The sequence below is a fragment of the Pinus tabuliformis genome, chromosome J, assembly GCF_031772625.1.
Source record: "Pinus tabuliformis cultivar Carrire ecotype Pingquan chromosome J, CPIR1, whole genome shotgun sequence".
Taxonomy (NCBI): Eukaryota; Viridiplantae; Streptophyta; class Pinopsida; order Pinales; family Pinaceae; genus Pinus; species Pinus tabuliformis.
In genome coordinates this window covers 619,913,047-619,922,788 of record NC_142295.1, presented here as the reverse complement: position 1 = coordinate 619,922,788, position 9,742 = coordinate 619,913,047, and positions in this window count along the sequence as shown.

The following is a 9,742-nucleotide window of genomic DNA, read 5'->3' as shown; positions in this document are numbered from 1 at the left end:
CTTTTACAACATAAGCCCATGGAAATCTCAACTTCCATTTGGACTTGAATGTTCTTTTGTACCTCTTGGATGTTAGTTCCTCTTCAAGAAGTTCTGCACTATCTGATTCATGGTCCTCATCCACATGATCATATACTTCATTTTCAGAAATATGTGGTTGATTAGAACATTGAGAGATACCAAATGCATCGGAAAGTGAAAGTTGTTTCAGATCCTTTTTGGGGCGACCAAGAGGTGGCATTTTATACCTATAGTCAACAAAACAAGAAATATAAAAATATAAATTAATATAAAAAAACATATTTTTATTTGAAAATAAGACAATATACAACAAAATTCATATGAAAACTAATGAAAAGCAACAAATAGATCTCACACACATAGGTCTGTTGATCACTGAAAATTAAAATTAACATTGATCTTCATGGAAGGTTATGCACATTGCTATCACCAAAATGAAATTTCTTCTATAACAAGGAATATCTCAAATAGTTTTTTAGTAATTGTAATGTAGAAGGCATCATGATTCACAAGGACAACAATCACAAAAAAGAGGATGCACAAAGCACACCAGCAGTTGGCAGTTTGAGTGGGGAAAGTCTATGCAGCATGTGTCATGTATGGATACTTCTTGAGAAGAGTTCACAAACACTTCCAACTAGAGAAGAGCATTAAGATGTTTCCTTTTGTCTCAAATGAAGAAAGTGATTCTCAGCAGTTGAATTACACCCACCCAGAATTAGAAGGTAGAAATTAGCAAGAAAATTCAGCTGTACAAGGTGGTGTGGCTGGATAATAAATAATGAATAAAAATCATACACGATTATCTCCCAACACTGCTAACACCAGATGATTAGGATAGCCATGAATATTAACATGCATGGTTCCATGATTGTTATGTATGTTAACAACTACACATGGTTGAGAGTGGAGGTGGGCAACTAGAAGTCCAAATTTCAATGCTCAACAAGTGTACATTTCAATGTTATGGTTCTAATTACATCTCAAATAAAATTACAAACATGAAAGAGTGCGCATTTCAATTGTTTCAAATACTCTTATTGTGTGTTTTGCTTTAGGAAAATAAAAACAACAAATGCCTCTATCTCTCTCTCTGAGTTGTTACATGCCTTTATTAGTGGAATATTTGTCTTCATCTATTTATCCTTCTTTTATACAGTAAAAAAAATACATTGAACAATGTACATATGTTTCAAATCATTCCATTGCATCTCAAGTCAACTTGTTATAATGAACATAATATTGACTAGCCAACACATATAAACATATTATCACATGAAATTGTAAAGCCATCACTCATTCTATCTTATTAATTATTATTGTCCTATATGAATTTATATCTATTGTTTTTTGTATGTTGGATTTCTCTATAATAAACTAACATTATTCATTTCACTATTGCAAACATGTGATATTAGACGTCTCTAGGATTAAAATATAGGTAGATATACTTTGATCAATGTCATTATTGTATAGGGATTTAAACAATACTTTCATTGATTGAATAACTTCCAATTTTTTTATCCTTCAAAATGCTTGTTTATATTTTTGTAAAAATAAATAAAGTGAATGAACAATAATCAATTCACTTATGAGTGTGAGTTTTTTCTAGTGTAATTAAATTGCTTTGTATATCATGACCAAAAACTTGTGTTTCTACTCTAAAATATAGCATTTTAAATTCCTTTGTTTAATTTAAAAAGATATAATGATTTATAAAATTCAAATCCATATTACATTTGGTAAAAAAGATGATTGACATATTGAAAAAAAAAAAACAAAAACAAAAAAAATTGTTGTTAAATCTTTTCCACTTACATCTTATTATTCTCTTTTTACTCATTATTCTTCTATGTTCATTTCATTAACTAAACTTTTATGTTCAAAATAAGTTATTATGAGAGACAATTGATTGTAAATTACTTTACCCTTAACTTTATTGGCAATGAAATTGATAATCTTTCAATTTTTGTTCCCCTTAAATATCTTATATTGTGCTATTATTAAATCAATCTATGTATCACTTTGGTCTAGCTTCATGAATTAGAGTTTGGGATACATAATTCATTTGGGATACAATGTTAATGAAATTGATAATCTTTCAATGTTTGGTCCCTTTAAATCTCTTATATTGTGCTATTATTAAATCAATCAATGTATCGCTTCGGTCCTTGTTCACCAATTAGACTTTAGAATATTCTGTTTTAGAGCATACATTCATAGTCAACACAAATATATGAGCAAAATTAATGACCACTCATTTGAAATTATTATTAATTCTTATAAACTGAATAAATTAAGCTTAATTGCAACTAGGATAGTTATTCATAACAAAATGCGAACGCAAGAGAAGCTCTCAGGAATCGAAGAAGGGTGTTGTATTTTATAGACGACAAGGGATTAAAAAACAGTGGGTTGTATTAATAAGCGAGGCGGATTTGGAAAACTGTGGGCTATATTTCTAATTTTTATAATTGATGAGGTCGTTTCGTGTTAAACATGGGATAGTTTGATAGATTTATGTGTGGGTAAGGGTTTTCAATCAAAATATTAAATTAAAGTATTGATAAAATATTCATATTACCAATTTAGATTGATTTTAATTTTGGATCTAAAAATGCCCTGAAGCATTAAATTTATTTTCTTTTATAAGTGTTAAAAGAGACATCAATTTTTTCCCTATTATAAACTGAATAACGCAAGAGAAGCTCTGAAGAATCGAAGAAGGGTGTTGTATTTTATAGAAGACAAGGGATTAAAAAACAGTGGGTTGTATTCATAAGCGAGGCGGATTTGGAAAAGTGTGGGTTGTATTTCTAATTTTTATAATTGATGAGGCGGTTTCGTGTTAGGCATGGGATAGTTCGATAGATTTATGTGTGGGTAAGGGTTTTCAATCAAAATATTAAATTAAAGTATTGATAAAATATTCATATTACCAATTTAGATTGATTTTAATTTTGGATCTAAAAATGCCATGAAACATTAAATTTATTTTTTTTTATAAGTGTTAAAAGAGACATCAATTTTTTTTTCTATTATAAACTGAATAACGCAAGAGAAGCTCTGAGGAATCGAAGAAGGGTGTTGTATTTTATAGAAGACAAGGGATTAAAAAACAGTGGGTTGTATTCATAAGCGAGGCGGATTTGGAAAACTGTGGGCTGTAAACTGTGGGCTGTATTTCTAATTTTTATAATTGATGAGGCGGTTTCGTGTTTAGCATGGGATAGTTTGATAGATTTATGTGTGGGTAAGGGTTTTCAATCAAAATATTAAATTAAAGTATTGATAAAATATTCATATTACCAATTTAGATTGATTTGAATTTTGAATCTAAAAATGCCATAAAACATTAAATTTATTTTCTTTTATAAGTGTTAAAAGAGACATCATTTTTTTTTCTATTATAAACTGAATAACGCAAGAGAAGCTCTGAGGAATTGAAGAAGGGTGTTGTATTTTATAGAAGACAAGGGATTAAAAAACAGTGGGTTGTATCCATAAGCGAGGCGGATTTGGAAAACTGTGGGCTGTATTTCTAATTTTTATAATTGATGAGGTGGTTTCATGTTTGGCATGGATAGTTTGATAGATTTATGTGTGGGTAAGGGTTTTCAATTAAAATATTAATAAAATATTCATATTACCAATTTAGGTTGATTTTAATTTTGGATCTAAAAATGCCATGAAGCATTAAATTTATTTTCTTTTATAAATGTTAAAAGAAACATCAATTTTTTTCCTGTTATAAACTGAATAAATTAAGTTTAATTGCAACTAGGATAGCTTATTCAGTGCGCACAAACTCTGAATTCAGATGATAGCTTTTATACATAAGTTTCATCTGAAGGCGGCGTCAATCAATTGAATTGAAAGTGGAAGACACAGTGAAAATGAGAAGGACGATTCATTTTCATGTTGGCTGACACATGTTCATCACAAAGACATTGAGATGCCAACCCTTATTTCATATAATTAATCTGAAGCAGGCCATTACTTAGAGTGGGGTAAGTCTGTAAAACTTCAGCTTTTTTTTTACCCGGCAATTTTAATGAGATTGCGGCTAAATAAGCAGGGAAATGACTGAGACGGCATATGTACATTATTCTCTCTGAAAATTATATGCTTTTGAAAGAAACCAATCCCCACGTCACTGCTATATGGACAGAGTAAGACTGACAGAGGATAGTCTTTCAGGGTGAAGCTGATGAAGCACCGGACACTGTAACTGGGGACATTGTTCGTCACTGCTGCATGGACAGAGGAAGACTGATAGAGGATAGTCTTTCAGGGTGAAGCTGATGAAGCACCGGACACTGTAACTGGGGACATTGTTTTTGTATTGCAGTTGAAAGATCATAATAAGTTCAAGCGAAAGGGTGATGATGAAATGGACTATCCTATTGAATATTGATATTGAAATTTAATGGAGAAATAATATGATATTGATTTATTAAAAATGAGTACATGTTTATTTACAGATGACAGAGAATTGCCTGCTCTATCGATCTGGACTAATCTTGTTATGTTATGACATGCATTTCCTCAACAAAACTATCAATACTCATCAACCAAAAACCGAATAATTTCTTCAAACTCTATAATGGACTAAAACAAGATTGTTCCCCTTCTCCATTACTATTTATTTTAGTTATTGATGGTCTGAGCAAAGGCATTCAGCTGGCTAGAGAAAATGGACTAATTGCTAGATGCTGGGTAATAAGAACCACTGAAATCACATTTCATGTTTGTGGATGACCTGTTGTTTTCTAGAAAAATAAAGTAAGCAAACTACAAGCATTCCACAACATATTTTCCAGATTTGAGGTGGCATCTATAATTATTATGAACAAAGATAAATCTGTTCTCTGATTACTAGTATCTTGCCTTCAAATCACTACCACATTTATTAACACTGATAACTCGTTTGGAAATTGGGAATATGAAAACATACCAGGGATTGGGAATCTGCAAACAAATAAAATCCAGTATGTTAGGAAGCCTGTGGAATGCGCTCCTCTCCAGCTTAAATCGTTGTCAAACCTAGTGGCTCTCAATTGAAACTACCAAATGAAATGGTATCAAAGGGTAATTGTTAAATAATAATTAATAAGAACTTGGATCATATGCACAATTAGAAAAAACAACTCAAAAAGAAACTGTTGTTTTTTAAATGGGAGCAACTTCGAAACTGCCAAATGTAATGGTATGAAAAGGTAATTTTGGCATAATAAGTAATAAAAACTTGCATCATATGCACAATTAGGAAAAACAACTAAAAAAGAAACTGTCGTTTTTGAAATGGGAGTTTCTCAAATGGGATTTAAGTTTTAATATAAAAGGAAATTCCCAAATTCAACATTCTTAAAATTTTAATTTTAGAAAAAATGAAATTTAAAAAAAAAGTGTAAAATTTAACAGCCCTTCTTAAAAAATTTTAAAATATTATTTCAATTTTTTTTTTAAATGACAAAAATCATATTTAAAATTTTTTTTGACGTGTTAAAATTTCCCCTTACTTCTCTGACGTGCCAGAGACCCTTTGAAGGGCTCTGACGTGTTCAATTTTGAACGCTGATGGAGATGATCTAAACTCAGCTTCTTCCCTGTGAATACTTCTTCGGGTCTAGTATTTTCAAGACACTTATGAGGAATTATATTTTGAACGTACACAATAGTCATCATTGCTTCACCCCATAAGAATTTCGGTATATCTTGATCAAGGAGCATAGTTCTAATGCCTTCTTTAATTGACCTATTCTTCCTTTTGGCTAATCCATTTTGTTCAGGATAGTAGGGAAAAATGAGCTCCCTCTTAATACATGTATCCGTACAATATGAAATTAAATCTTTGGAGGTGTATTCCCCACCATTGTCAGGCCTTAGATTCGTTATCTTCTTTTCAGTTAGGGTTTCCACCTCAGCCCTAAACTCCTTGAATTTATCTAATACTTCATATTTAGTTTTGAGTAGGTAGAGTCATGTCTTCCTTGAATGGTCATAAATGAATGTTACATAATAGAGATGTCCTCCAATTTTTTTGTCATACATGGGCCCGCATACATTAGAATGGATGAGATCTAATATTTCTTTAGATCTAGATTCACTATGATGAAATGGATTTCTTGTATGCTTACCCAAAGAGCATCCCTTACACACACCTTCATGATCTAACTTCATATCAGGAATACCATGAACCAATTGACTAAGATTGGGGATGACCATACCTTCGATCAGTGATCAAATTTGAAGGGTAGGTCTTAATTTCATTTAGAAGGGCACACATTTAGGTCGCACTTCTAGAATGAAAAGCATAACAAAAAAAAAGCAATTCAATTGACAATAGTAAATTATTTTCAAATTTCTTTTTATTTTTTCACAAACAAAAAGATACTACTATGTCAAAGGCTGCATTAGTAAATGAGTTACTCTTACACGTGTGATTGAGAAATGTAACCACATAAGATCATATTTCACGGGCCTTGAACTCAGCCACAATTGAACCAACTATAGGGACAAAATCATAGTTGGGAAACTGCATGAGTAAAAAAATAAACATATATACATAATTACATCTTAATGAAATTGAAATAAAAATAAAAATACGAAGAAACAAAAATACTTATATTAACAGTATATGGAAGGTCTCATTTATAAAATTAAAAATAAATTCTAGCTTATGTGTAATTCTATCTTATAAACTTCAAATTTGACCAAATCACTATTCTATTGTCTATTAGAACTCTTTTGGAAAGTTGAGACTTTCAATATTTTCACATCTCAAATTATTGGAACTACAGTCCCTATACTTGGCCGCAAAATTGATTTAAGATAGCTTTTTCTTTCAGTTATAGAACTTTGACAGTTGTGGTCCTCCAGCTTAACATATCTTGTGCAATATCCTACAATGATTACATTCAATATGTGTTAGAAAAACTTCACATACAAACTTGAAAAATATGGTTATGCTTTCATTTACAAAAGGCAAATGGTATAAAACTAAAAAAATTTACTTACCAAAATGGTTCATTCAAGTGCTCGATAGAGTAAGACAATGATGGTAATAAAGACTGAAACTTACTAGTTCTTTCAATCTACTTTCATAGTGGAAGAGGTTTTAGAGTTTTCATCTCTTTCCATTCATCATAAATAGCATTCCAATCTACCTCATTTAGAGCATGAGGTGCACTGAGAGAGATAAACATTAACATATCCAATGTTTTTAAAGAAAGCCTTGACCTATCCTCATTTTTTATCCGATTTAATTTTGAAAAACCTCTTTCACAAACTGTTGTACTAGCTGGAATAACAAGAATTGCTTGCCATAGCTGCATTAAGCATGGAAATCCTTCAAACCATTCAATTTCACCTCCACATAGATCCCATGCTCCAAACATATGCTTCTTTGGGTAAGATTTATACATAATACATATAAATTCATCCATTTCATCCATACATTTAATGTTGTCCACAGAAAGCAAGCCTCCAGCACTAAATTTTTCACATAAACACGTCAACCATCTTCTTGTTTGAGAGTCTCTGTCATCCATATCCTCATAATAATTACGAGGACTAAAAAACTTAGCTGCATTAAAAATAGGTAAATCTGTGAACCTTGCATTTAGAGAGTCAATCACCTTCATTACAAAAGCCTTTCCCAGCGTAATGCAGTCATCTAGTGTCCCTGATCTTTGTGACTTTGGCAAACTCTCAAACCTTAATTCATGTACATGTACTATACCTGTGAAATCTGCAAACTCAAGAGTTCCCTGTTGTGTTTTATTTAAGAAGGATGATGTATGCATTGCACCTGCCCCAAATGTGCCTTTTAGAAATCGCTTATGAAGCAAGCTAATAGTGATATCCAAAGTTGTTCCAATAGATGTAATGTCAACATGATCCTCTTGAAACTTTTGATTCAGATTATTTAATTCAATAAGAACATCTGCAAGTAAGTGGATGCAAAATTGAACTTGAAATATTGTAGCCATCTCATACATTTTTTTCTCCACTAACTCCCAGTCCCTTAACAAAGCATGCATGAGCTTAACGAGTCTTTCCATGACTTTTCCTCTAGAAATCCATCTAATATGATGAATTTGTAACACTTCTAGCCTTGTGATTTGAAATGACTCCATTAGCTCTTTCAATTCTCCATGTCTTTTAGTAGATTTCCCTAACCATGAATAGATCTTGTTTGCAAACTTATCAATAGCTTGCAACTCTTCAAAATAAGATGAAGCATCATTAGCTGCTAATGCTTCTCGATGAGCTATACAATGGATATCTACTAAATGAGGGGCATGTCGACGAAGCTTAGTAGATAAACCTTCACGAATACCCCTCATGGATGATGCTTCATCAGATCCAAATCCAACTAACTTTGTCATGGATAGATTCATGTCTGCTAAAAGAGATGTCACAGCATCATACATAGACTGTGATGTTCCATCCCTAATTTGTAGCAATTGTATGAATTTTGTAGCACATGGACCTCTTCCTTCATTGGTCAAATATGTAATATAAATAATCAAATGTTGCACCATAGTCCGATCAGTGCTTTCATCAACTAAAAGTGAGTAATATGGGCTTTGGAAAATCTCATCTTTTAATTTTTTCCAATATACCTCCTTAGCAGTTTCTAGAAAGTATTTTCCAGATGTTGTATTGGTATATGCTGAGTATTCATCTATTAGAGGCATGTGAGGAGTGTTTTTATACCTATTAAAGTCACAAATTGGCTTATATACTTCCAAAGGTAAATCATGTATTGCAACAAAATACATGTTCTCAATAACTGATATAATTCTCTCTTTCTGAGCATCAACCATTAGTTCTACATGTTTTGTAATTGGAAGAGTACTCCATTTACTTTCTCCCTCTACAAGTTGCAAAGAAAATTTATGAGCCTCTGATGTTGCATGGATGTTTAAAGCACTAACTTGAAGGGTTGTGCTTCCATCTTTAGCAAATGGAGTTTCCCTTTTAAATTTTACACACCATGAACATTTTATCCTTTCAACACCATTAAAATCTTTTACAGCATAAGCCCATGGAAATCTCAACTTCCATTTGGACTTGAATGTTCTTTTGTACCTCTTGGATGTTAGTTCCTCTTCAAGAAGTTCTGCACTATCTGATTCATGGTCCTCATCCACATGATCATATACTTAATTTTCAGAAATATGTGGTTGATTAGAACATTGAGAGATACCAAATGCATCGGAAAGTGAAAGTTGTTTCAGATCCTTTTTGGGGCGACCAAGAGGTGGCATTTTATACCTATAGTCAACAAAACAAGAAATATAAAAATATAAATTAATATAAAAAAAACATATTTTTATTTGAAAATAAGACAATATACAACAAAATTCATATGAAAACTAATGAAAAGCAACAAATAGATCTCACACACATAGGTCTGTTGATCACTGAAAATTAAAATTAACATTGAACTTCATGGAAGGTTATGCACATTGTTATCACCAAAATGAAATTTCTTCTATAACAAGGAATATCTCAAATAGTTTTTTAGTAATTGTAATGTAGAAGGCATCATGATTCACAAGGACAACAATCACAAAAAAGAGGATGCACAAAGCACACCAGCAGTTGGCAGTTTGAGTGGGGAAAGTCTATGCAGCATGTGTCATGTATGGATACTTCTTGAGAAGAGTTCACAAACACTTCCAACTAGAGAAGAGCATTAAGATGTTTC